Consider the following 12,564-nt stretch of genomic DNA (forward strand, 5'->3'; position numbering starts at 1 on the left):
CACGAATTTGATACAATTCCTTATTTTTGCACTGAGCTACGCTAAAACCATGAAATTTGCTGAAACTGCGCCAAGCTGCACTAAAATGCCCCACCAGCCTTAAAATTGTTTCAGTTGTGCTAGTTTCAGCGATAAGCGGCCGCCACATTGGCTGTCTGCTTGCAGTTTGCATCATCAATCAATCCGAGTGTGCAGACCCTAACCCTAACCTCGGTGTAAGATATATTACCATTAGGTCAAGGCACTCGGGACACGCAATCGACCAGATAAAGCAACAAAGCCACGCACCATGGGTCGCTCACCGCTGCACATACTTATCGGCGGGGCGATGCAACTTCAAAAAAAAAAAAAAAGGGTTGCTATAGCTACCAACTCTTCCTGGAAAACATGAACTTCCTAGACATCAAACGTAGCTATGGCATGTTAGCAACAAAAGATGGAATCGTATGCCTCATTTGTTGCACGCGAACAGATGCAGGATGCCAGGATCTTTCCTTTTCCAATAACCTTAGGGCTGTCTGCGTTCCCTTTACTTTTTCGCATTTCACCACAAGGGTCTCAGACATTCCTTTCATAATATTCCTCTCTGGTCTTTTCTCTTACATTGTCGACATGCTTCTTTCTTCAGTATCCAGGCCCATCAACGAAATGCCATGCCCTACCTCTTTGTTGAATGTAGGCATCGCCTTTTCTTTTTCCATGTTGCTGAACGTTCCTAAAGAACTCTGGCACTAGCCAAAGTCGTTGGCCCAAGTCGTTGGCCATGAACGCCAACTTCTCCCAATCCACCCTGCAACCCTCGATGATAACATGACTGGTTAAAAAAATGGCAAAAATCCTGGCACAGGCTCGCTAATGAATGTCACAATTATCTCAGAAGCGCTTACAAGGGACTGAATTCAGAGAGACGGGAGACAGGCAAGGCAAAACAAACACGCTTTATCACACCAAAAAATGAAAAAGAAATAAAAATGAAAGTGAAATCCAACACTCTCTGATACACAAAGTTTCTCTAATACCGCACAAACAAAACCGAGGGCAAACCAGTCTAACTTTGCTCCAAGCCCTCGCCGCCACTCCTAATCCAACATGGTGTCTGAGCAATTGAATGTTCTTACAGTTCACGTAATCGTTACATCGACTCTGCACACTCGTCGTGTCGACATCCTGCTCATGCTTCTGCGGTCATTGTCAGTAGTTTCTGCTCAATGCGACATTTGTCTTCATTGCCGGTGTCCTGGTCTTCGTTGCAGTCTTCAGCCTAGTTAATCACTATATATAATATAGTGATTGACTTTTTACTTGCTTTCAATCTTACTCAACTTGTTCTTGAAAGACACGAATGCAAACGGAATAGCGCTCAGTGTTAGATCTTGTATTTGTCAATGATAATTTTTACGCCAATGGCGCAAGTGTTGAAACAATTGACGATATATGGGATCACAGAACAGTTCTGTGTACTTCGCCTTTGACAGTTCCAGTACGACAGTCTGACTCAGTAAAATATGTGCTCTCTTTTAACAAAGCATATCATGCGACAATAATGACCGACCTGTCCCATAAATATCCTGAGTTTTCATAGCTATGTGCAGATAAAAATTCAAGCATAGAGGAAGTATGGACACAGTTTTAAACATTATATCAGGCTCTGCATATCTAACTTTATCCCCAAGTGAAAACAGGTGACATAATTCACCTCAAGCACAAAATTAAGCGGGCAAGAAAAACTAAAGAAATGCTAGAAAGTGCTAGCTCTCAAATAGCAACGCCAACATCAACCTAAAAAGGAAAGGTAAGACATGCAAAACGGCAGTTTTATGGACACACTCTACAAAAGTTTATCAAGAGCGCATCCGATAAATTCTGGTGCTACATAAGCATAAAACGGACAGCACTATCAGCGTTTCCAGCTGAATAAAACAAGATAAAGGTGAATAATTTCAATTCATACTTTCACTCAGTTTTAGCACTGATAACAGCCTAAAGATTATACTGGGTTTCCGTCACGTTGGCCTAGCCAGATCACTTTCATCATTGAATATTACAGCACCCGGCATATTTTCTCTGCTCTTAGATCTTGATGAAAAAAAAAAAAAACGTAATGGTCCAGACGAAATACCAAATGCCTTTCTTAAAGGCTATGCTTAACCCATTAGCAGGTATCTTCACCTTATATTTACGAAGTCAATTGGTGATTGCCATCTGCTGGTGGACTGGAAAATCAGGAAAGTTGTACCAGCACACAAATCGTGTGATACTTCAGTCCTGTTCAAATACCAGCCAATTTCTCTAACGTGCACTAGTTGGGAGCATATTATCTTAAAATTAATAACTAAGTATGTAGAAGAAAGAAACCTCATCTCTTTGTCTCAACATGGGTTCAAGAGTAGGCTATCTTCTCTCACTCAATTCACAGGGGCTATACACGACTTTGGGCTGGTAATAAGCGAACAATCACAAATTGATGTTATCTTTTTAGAATTCTTTAAGGCCTTCAACTACTATTGTGGCTTGGCTGACACAAGAGAACTGGGAGTGGGGTTCCTAATTCACAGAAACATAGCTGGCAACATAGAGGAATACTATAGCATTAATGAAAGGGTGGTAGGTATCGTAATTAAACTGAATAAGAGACACAAGATGAAGGTGATACAGTCTTACGCGCCTACATCCAGCCATGGTGACGCTTCAGTTGAAAGCGTCTATGAAGACGTGGAATCGGCAATGAGTAAGGTAGAAACACAGTATACAATACTGATGGGAGACTTTAATGCAAAGGTAGGGAAGAAGCAGGCTGGAGACCAGGCAGTAGGAGATTATGGCATCGGTACTACAAACTCCACAGGCGAGCTATTAATAGAATTCGCAGAACGCAATAATTCACGGATTTTGAATACCTTCTACCGAAAACGAGGAAACCGCAAGTGGACTTGGAGGAGCCCTAATGGCGAAAATAAGAACGAAATGGACTTTATAATGAGTGCACACCCAGGCATCGTGCAGGATGTGGAAGTGGTTGGCAAGGTACGATGCAGTGACCATAGAATGGTACGGTCTCGAATTCGCCTAGACTTGAGAAAGGAACGACAGAAACTAATATGCAAGAAGCCAATCAATGAGCTAGCACTGAGAGGGAAAGTACAGGAATTCAGAGTCTCGCTTCAGAACAGGTACTTGACTCTTAGTGAGGAAACCAACCTTAGCATAGATACAATGAATGATAATCTGACGAGTATCATTACGGAGTGTGCTGTGGAAGTTGGAGGAAGGGTAGTTAGACAGGACACTGGCAAGCTTTCCCAGGAAACGAAGAATCTCATTAAGAAGCGTCAAATCATGAAAGTCTCAAGTACAACAGACAAAATAGAACTGGCAGAGCTTTTGAAGTTGACTAATAGGCGTAAGGTATCCGACAAAAGAAGGTATAACATGAAGAGAATTGAACACGCTCTGAAAAACGGAGGAAGCGTCAAAGCAGTGATGAGAAAACTTGGGATAGGCAAAAATCGGATGTATGCACTAAGGGACAAAGAAGGCAAAATAACTACCAATATGGATAGGATAGTTAAAATAGCAGAGGAGTTTTACAGAGATCTGTACAGTAGCCAGGACAACCACGACTTTAATACTATAAGAACTAGCAGTAACCCAGATGACACCCCACCAGTAATGATAGAAGAAGTCAGAAAAGCTTTGGAGAGCATGCAAAGCGGCAAAGCTGTTGGTGAGGATCAGGTAACATCAGATCTGCTGAAAGATGGAGGACAGATTGTGTTAGAAAAACTAGCCACCCTGTTTACGAGGTGTCTCCTGACGGGAAGAGTATTAGTCTTGGAAGAACGCTAACATCATCTTAATACATAAGAAATGAGATGACAAGGATTTGAAGAATTACAGGCCGATTAGCTTGCTCTCTGTAGTATACAAGCTATTTACAAAGGTAATTGCTAACAGAGTAAAGAAAACATTAGAATTCAACCAAACAAAGGAACAAGCAGGATTTCGAACAGGCCACTGAACAATCAACCACATTCATACTATCAATCAGGTAATAGAGAAATGCTCAGAATATAACCAACCACTATACATAGCCTTCATAGATTACGAGAAGGCGTTTGATTGAGTAGAAATATGAGCTGTCAGGCAGACACTGCGGAATCAGGGCGTCGATGAAGTATATGTAAACATCCCGGAAGAAATCTACAGGGGATCAACTGCTACCATAGTGCTTCATAAAGAAAGCCACAGAATACCAATCAAGAAGGGTGTAAAACAGGGGGACACAATCTCCCCAATGCTATTTACCACGTGCTTACAGGAGGTTTTCAGAAGCCTAGAATGGGAACAGTTAGGGATAAGAGTTAATGGAGAGTACCTTAGTAACCTGCGCTTCTCCGATGACATTGCGTTGCTGAGTAACTCAGGGGACGAATTGCAACTCATGATTACGGAGTTAGACAAGGAGAGCAGAAAGGTGGGTCTTAAAAATGAATCTGCAGAAAGCGAAAGTAATGTACAACAGCCTCGGAAAAGAGCACCGCTTCGAGATGGGTAATAGTGCACTTCAAGTTGTAAAAGACTATATCTACTTAGGGCAGGTAATCACCGGGGAGCGGAACCACGAGATTGAAGTAACTAGAAGAATAAGAATGGGGTGGAGCACATTTGGCAAGCACTCTCAATATATGATAGGTAGATTGCCACTATCCTTCAAGAGAAATGTATATAACAGCTGTATCGTGCCGGTACTTAGCTACGGAGCAGAAAACTGGAAACTTACAAAGAGGGTTCAGCTTATATTGAGGACGACGCAGCGAGCAATGGAAAGAAAAATGATAGGTGTAACCTTAAGAGACAAGAAGAGAGCAGAGTGGATTAGGGGACAAACGGGAGTTAAGGATATCATAGCTGCAATAAAGAAGAGGAAATGGACATGGGCCGGGCATGTAGCGCGTTGGCAGGATAACCGCTGGTCGTTAAGGGTAACTAACTGGTCTCCCAGAAAAGGAAAGCGGGTTAGGGGGAGACAGAAGGTTAGGTGGGGAGATGAGATTAAGAAGTTTGCGGGTATAAATTGGCAGCAGCAAGCACAGGACCGGGTTAACTGGCGGAACATGGGAGAGGCTTTTGTCCTGCAGTGGACGTAGTCAGGCTGATGATGATGAAGGCCTTCAACAGCGTGTCCCACTCTAAACTCATAGAAAAACTACAAAACGGTTCAATAGTGAAATGAATTCGTGATTACCTTTCAGATAATCATACATACTGCACGCTTTCATAAGGCGACAACTCAAACTCGCCTACGTTCGCTGCCAGGACCACTAGAGCATCTTTCACGAAGAGCTTGCATCATCACGCTAATGCAATAGCCTTCTCGCCGCATCTGCACGTGGTCTGAAGTGGATGTGGGCGCAAGGGGCCCGGCACGATGTGTACGCCAAGTAGGCAAAGCCCCGCATGCAACTAGCCTGTAGACGATCTGCTCCCTTCGGCTGTACTGCATCTCAAAAAAGTTATGTGTTTCGCTAAGTAGCAGATCGCAGTACACATTCTTTGCGGATAGCTGCTTATGCCCGCGGCGACACGGCGGGCCGCTCTCACGTGGGGACAGTTAGATCTAGCCTAAACGCCGCATCACAGGCATCTAGATAGCCCAAAAGTTGATGCTGATGTTCTGAGCTTTTGAGAGCCAAGCTCCATTTCTGCTCTCTGAGGTCCTTATCTGCATGTAATGAGGGCGCCAAAACATGTGCTCTAAATCGTACGTTCCAGTAGCAAGGGCACTGCGAGCTGGAGTGGTCTGACTCATAGAGAATACATGCTTCTCAAGTTCGTGTTGGAGACTGAGTGAATTGAAACCTTCCACTAGGCCATCAAGCGTAGCCTTGATGGCTTCAATCGTGATGCTGAATGACGCGATGTCTTTGATTTCTGATTTGGCATTCACAGCAGAACTGCCACACCCTGAATCTACGATGGCTCGCATTTTGGCGAAGTGTACACTAGTTGCATCCTCAACTAGGATTTTCATGGGGGCCTCATTCTCTAGGTACTGAATGGGTGCAAGAGGTTGTAACGGAATATGATTCTTCGCCAGTAATTTGTGCAAATTGGCAAACAAAAAGAAATGGCTTTGTAGTCAGCACTTTAGGCAGTATTTGTTGTGGCACTGTATTTATTCTTTCTTTAGTGGCGATGGCACGCATAACGAATTGATACTTCGTGAATAACGCATGCTACGTTTAGTGTGCAGTTAGTCGCGTTCTTAGAGCATATGTACAGGGGGAAGGGGGTCAAAAGTTCCCAGGCCACTATCCCATGTATTTCTATGGCAATGTGGCCTGAGAACTTTCGAAACTTCCCCCCCCTCCCTCACTGTATGTATTAACAAGGTTTTACTGTAACAAGCTTTGAATCTGTGTGTGTGACGGGAGCAGGGCAAAGGTTCGTTGCAGCGCCCCCCTCCCTATCATATCAATGTATAGGGCTGGCTTTGCGCCTATGTGAGTGAGTGTGTGCACGCCTGCTGCTAGAACTTCATGCTGCAGTTAGCTTGTTGGTGCAATATCCTTCCTCTATGTCACCACTTCTGTGTAGGATCCTGCTATAGGTTTTTTTTGCTTATTTTTTGTGTGCTTGCTGCATTTATATAAATGGTTATGTAAACTGAGGGAACAAGAAACTAAATTCAAGCTGAATTTCCTTCCTCTGTATGTATCATGAGAAGCCCCAGTGCATGGTCGAAACACAGAGGTAGCTGCTCGAAAAGCCTATTTTGCCTGCTCCAATAGCTGCTCCAAAGTGCTGGAAGGCATTCCCACCACTGTAAGAGGGGAGAGCAGACTTGCAAGAGAAGGGCAAGGAATTGCGATAGAGTGAAGAAAAGGAGGGTACGGCGGGAAGGCGACGTTGAAAACCAAAACACGGGGGAAGTAGGCCAGTTGGGTTGCTTACTTGAAAGGTCCATTAAACACCACTCACGCGTAGGGAAACTTGGAAGAGTCGCCTGCACGTGCAACTGTCAAAAAATTGTTTTGTGGCGCCGGCAGGATTGCGCAGCCTCACCGACTTCAATAATTCGCGATTCGTTTCGTTCAACAGCCTTATGCGTCAGCACACGTGGGGAGGGCATGTTAAGCCGAGTGCGAACTGAGCAAGAAGAGGTCCTAAACGCGGAAGAAAATTGCACATTATCAAAGTTGATGGGGTAGCATACATTCTTGCACTGGAACGATACGACGCCGATCCAGATAAGATGCAGATGATCGGGTGCAGTCATTAGCCGACGATGTAGGCAAATGGTCTGGTCACTCCAAGTTGGTGACACCAACGACAAAACCAGTGATCAAAAAAATAGGGGAGAGTAGTTGGTGGACTGTTTTTTAAAAGATCGGTGGCAGTGTGTCACAGAACGAGCGCTAAAAACGGGCGCGCCGCCAAATTCTTGCGATAACGGGCGGGAGAAACGCCGTGAGATCAAAAGAAAAAAAAAAGAAAGCAAACGTCCAAGGCTCTCCGGGCGCGCGCTCTCCCCGCAGAAGCGTGGCTTCACCGACGAACCTCCTCACCCCACAACGGCGGCCGAGCAAGCACTCGATTTTTCCAGAACGAAAGGGGCGTGGTCATACCGAGTTGACTCATCGGCCGGGGAGGGCATTCCAACCGTCTCGCCCTCTTCCCAGCTTTCGCTGCGTATCGCGCCGACGAAATGATGAGAACCGTCTGGAATGCCGCGCGCAAGGTATTTAACCGAGCAGCCGAGATGACAGATCAGGAGGAGACGGAAGTGAGCGCCAGAGCGCGTAGGGATTCCGCCGTGTAGTCGGCGAAGGTTTTGGTCCGTAGGGACGAAGCCGGAGATGAAGAGGATTTCCACCTGAGGGGTGAAGGCTCGGGCTACAGGCAAGAGCGTGTGTTTACCGCTATCGAGCGAAGGCGCGTGGCAACAGCTGCGGGTGCGAAGCCGACGAGTTCCGGCGAAGAAGTTGAAGTTTGAAGAGTGGCCAATTGAAGACGGGAGGTTTCCTGGAAGAGAAACTTCGAGGGCTGCGGAACGACAACAACGCTGGACTTTGAGTGAGTGATTCTCGGAAGAGTATCATCTAGACTTTGGTTCCAAGAACTTTGGACTGAATAGGTTTTCTATCTCTTTAGTCTTTAAGTGTCTTGGTTGTTCAATGCATGCGACTGCATTGTAGTGCGTATTGTTGTCCGTGTCCGTTGTTTCAAGTGTGGCTGATTGTATTGCGTCGTACGTTGATTGATTGGTTTGATTGGTGACATATTGTATGCAACTATTGTGGAGTGTGCATTTTTGTGTATTGTTTTCGATCTGCCATTATTGAGAATATAATTTGTTTGTTTATCAACTCTCGGCTCTGACTTGTTCTTTGGGCCACAGCCGGCGTCCGCTGGCGCGCCAAAAAGGACCACTTCTAAATTGTCCACGCTTTCGTGGTGCGGTTCGGGGGGGCCGATACTTCGGCTCTTGGAATTAGCCCAGCGATCGCCTCCCTAATAAACGGGACATGTGTGGCACAGTGTGAAAACACGGGCTTCGTCGGGCAATTCGAGGTGCTCAGAGTAGCTGGGGGACAAAGAGCAGAGGGGTGCATAACCAAAAAACTGTTGGGGAGAGCTACAACTAGAGGGGTGGGTAGGCAGGGTCGACATTTAGATATTATAATCTATGGGCACCTTGTTGATGGCCTATGAGTGGTCGAAAATGGTTTCCCGGGAAATCGCCGGAGTGCCGATTTTGTTCGCTGTAACTGGTCAGCGGCACTCAGAGAAGTTCGTAAGTGCGATTTTGTGCCATTGAAATGATAAATATTTCCATGGTCACGTGGGTATCGTTCGTTTTAAGCGAAAGTATGGGATCGACTGTACTTCAGGCTCAAGGGTTCCGCACGTATGTGAGCATGTGGATTGCGCTTAGTTGGCTTACCTCGTACTGCTTGCCCATCTCCATGCAGAGGAACATCCGCTTGAGTATCAGCCATCGATAGTGGCTTTTCACATACTGTGGGATTCCGTGGTCCATAGAGTGCACTGAAGTCGTTGTGTTTGGAGGCAGGAAGATAAGTTCAATGTTTTCGAGCCCTTTTGTGTGAGCACTACAGTTGTCTAGTACAAACAGCACCTTGAGAGCCTTGGCTGGAAAGCGGCGGTCGAGCTGATGCAGCCAGGCTTGAAAGAGTTAGGCAGTTATCCAAGCTATCGAAGTTGCAGTCAACAGGCTGCTTAATATTCTTAAAACATCTTTGGCAGCCGCTCTGTGCCAGATGTGTTTGCAGCCAGAAGGAATGACACCAGCTCTTTACTCCTGCTGACGTACGAATCCCCCCCTTAAACGCTTTTGTCTTGTCAGGCAGAGCCTAAAAAGAATTACGCTATCTTTGCACAGCTTGTACGTAGAAAGGCATGCGAATAGTCCTGACCGCCAGTCCAGAACTAGAGCACTGCACGGGCCCATTTTTCCGGCACGGGCCCGGCCAGGCCTGGGGTTTTTAAAAACGGCTCGTACCCGGCCCGGGCCTGAAAGGTTCGGGCCTGGTCTGGCCCGGCCCGTTTCATCCAAATGTGCCTTCAGCATAAACGAAGCACTGTCCAATCTTCAGTTATTGTGTAGATACCTGCTAAAGAGTGTTTTGAGAACTTTCGGGAAATAATTTTAGACCAATGTCAAGTAAAATTGGAGTCATAACTGGCTCTCTCATATACACAGTGCTAACCACACTACTTTGTTTTTGCTTTTCAAAAGAAGACTACACAGTATAACACCCTCAAAAAGTGCAAAAAGTGCCGGACATTTATACTCCCGCACTATATAAAGTGCATATGCGCTGTGGCTATTGAGTTAATGTAGGAAGTCTCCTGGAAATGTTGTTTCTTGCAGAATGGAATGAAAAAAAAAAACAACACACACAAAATGCCTACCGCATCGTCCTACGGGGGAACCCAACTAAATGCTTTCCAGAAGGGGGTATAGCGTGAATGTTGCGTTAATTGGTATGGTTTGAGAATGCTTAATTGTTCATCATGATCATCAGCCTGACTATTCGCACTGCTGGGCAAAGACCTCTCCCATGATCCGCCAATCAATCTGGTCATTGTGCTTTCTGCTGCCACGTTATACCTGCGAACCTTTCCAGGAATCTAGCCAATTACCCTTAACGACCAGCGGTTATCCTGCCTATGTGCTACGTGCCCGGCCCATGTCCATTTCTTCTTCTTCTTTTGTCTTTATTATTCCTATTTATTGAATCAAGGAGATGCGTTGCCTTCAACATAAAGCGGAAGCCAAGTAGAGACGCCCTTGACTGATTTTCGCCCCGCCGTGGTGGTCTAGTGGCTAAGGTACTCGGCTGCTGACCCGCAGGTCGCGGGTTCGAATTCCGGCTGCGGCGGCTGCATTTCCGATGGAGGCGGAAATGTTGTAGGCCCGTGTGCTCAGATTTGGGTGCACGTTAAAGAACCCCAAGTGGTCGAAATTTCCGGAGCCCTCCACTACGGCGTCTCTCATAATCATATGGTGGTTTTGGGACGTTAAACCCCACATATCAATCAATTGACTGATTTTCGTACGCGCGATCCTTAGTGCGAGCAGTCGTTTTTTTACTATACTCGGTGACAACTTTTCTTGGTACTGAAGGGAAAGGTACAGAGGCAGAGCTTCTGCACATGTAGCGCTACATAAAGTATTCCGTTTTGGCATGCGTCTATTAACGCTGTGCAAAGTGACGGGGGCGCACCATCAGTGTTTCATGTAAACGCACACGCTGCTTAGCGTTTGAAGTGCACGTGAAAAGGCTGGACTTTTTCACGCATTCCAAAATGCGAAGTCACTACGGATAAATTAAAAGAAATACAAATATCTTACAGGAGTAAAAGAAATACAAACATCTTACAGGAGTGCCCTGCATCCTGTCTCAACTATCTCCACGTTGAAAATGAAGGAACATTTATATTTCACGTTGAAAATACGGGTGCTACTTTGGAATTACTTTAATTGGCTGTAGGATGCACGTGATTTGGCTCCGTAGCCTTTTCAGTGCCAAGAAACGTTGAAAGCAGTAGTAAGTAGTAGTAAGTTATTCCTAAAAGAGAGAAAAGAAGATAAAAGTGTGCCCCATAACTGACTGCATCATGGTGCGACACCTCAACAGTGGCTCACGAGGGATGGGGTAAAAAAGTATTACGAGGGATGGGGATAGAGCAGGGACAGAGAGACCCACATATAGAAATAGAGGAGATAGGAAAGATGGACACGGTCGCAGGGGTCAGAGGACGGGGCACCACTCAGCGAGAGCTGCACTGTCATCGGAGGTTGCGGGGGCACAACCGGTCGGCACGAAATTCAGCGAGCGTGTCTTGATAGCAGACGCTGCCTGCATCCACCTTGCGAGGCGAGAAAGAGGAGGGGAGCGCCAGTTTAGCAGGTGTCTTCCGGGGCCAGCACGAGACGCGAGCAAGCGCAGAGCAGGCGCGACATCGTGCGACTAGAAATGTTCTGCATTCAAAACGCTCTTTACCTGCTTCTGGCAGCAAACCACCAGGCTGGGTAGCGTTACATAAAGCCGTCGTGTCGACTCCTTGGTAAGCAACTGTCCCCAACGTACACTGTTTTTTTTTTTCTCTCTCAAAACAAGAAGGTTTTTCACCTCACCTTTCTCCCTTGAATCACTGTTACCGACTTGCCATTTGTGATCTTCCGATGGAGGCGGAAATGTTGTAGGCCTGTGTGCTCAGATTTGGGCGCACGTAAAGAACCCCAGGTGGTCAAAATTTCCGGAGCCCTCCACTACGGCGTCTCTCATAATCATATGGTGGTTTTGGGACGTTAAACCCCACATATCAATCAATCATGCCATCTGTGATCTGTGAAGTGAGCCACCGTACTCGACGTTCCCTGATGATGCGTATCTCGTCGTTTTCATGTGACCTCCTCCAATCTTTGAAAGCGTTATGTTTTAAAGCAAGACCACATTAAAAGCCTTCCAAATAACTGTCTGTTAGGGCACCGAAGTCAACCAGCCAGCGGTATCTTTGGCGCTCCCCTCTCAACAGTATGTATGCATAGTGTCGAGTCTTGGGAGTGTGATCCCCCGCAGGGACCAGAAGCTGGAGAACGGGTGGTCGATGGCCGAAGGCCTCGGTAAGATCAGGGGTGTAAAGTCAAGGCTGTCTGTGGTCCACGGTAGTGGTTGCAGACTTGTAGGTTACAGCAACAATACAGGAGAATGAGATGCGTGACAAAAAGGAAAAGTGGCCAATATGGTGGAGAATGAAAGGTCAAATCTAAGAGGAAAGAAATGGGAAGATCCTACGTACATGATAATCAATGTTATGCGAGCTTTCTGTCCGGCCCGGGCTCGTGCAGGGCTCTATCCTGCACTACACTTTCCTCAACGTCACCTCTTTCACCAAACACGTTGTGGAACACCAGCCTGTGTCGCTTTCTAAAGCGGTCGAACCATTCTTCTGACAAATTGAATTAGTGAGTGCTCATAGTCAGTGCAAACTTCTCTGGTTGTGCACAGATAACGGTGCCGCTCAAATGCG

At 46.1% G+C, this 12,564-nt stretch overlaps 1 protein-coding gene across 2 annotated transcripts in view; it reads left to right on the plus strand.

The window, feature by feature from the left end:
• Positions 1-12,564, plus strand: part of rept (RuvB-like helicase 2 rept) — a 193,883-nt gene that overhangs the window by 35,548 nt on the left and 145,771 nt on the right. The window lies entirely within an intron of this gene.

This window comes from Rhipicephalus microplus, chromosome 2 (genome assembly GCF_043290135.1).
Source record: "Rhipicephalus microplus isolate Deutch F79 chromosome 2, USDA_Rmic, whole genome shotgun sequence".
NCBI classification, from domain to species: Eukaryota; Metazoa; Arthropoda; class Arachnida; order Ixodida; family Ixodidae; genus Rhipicephalus; species Rhipicephalus microplus.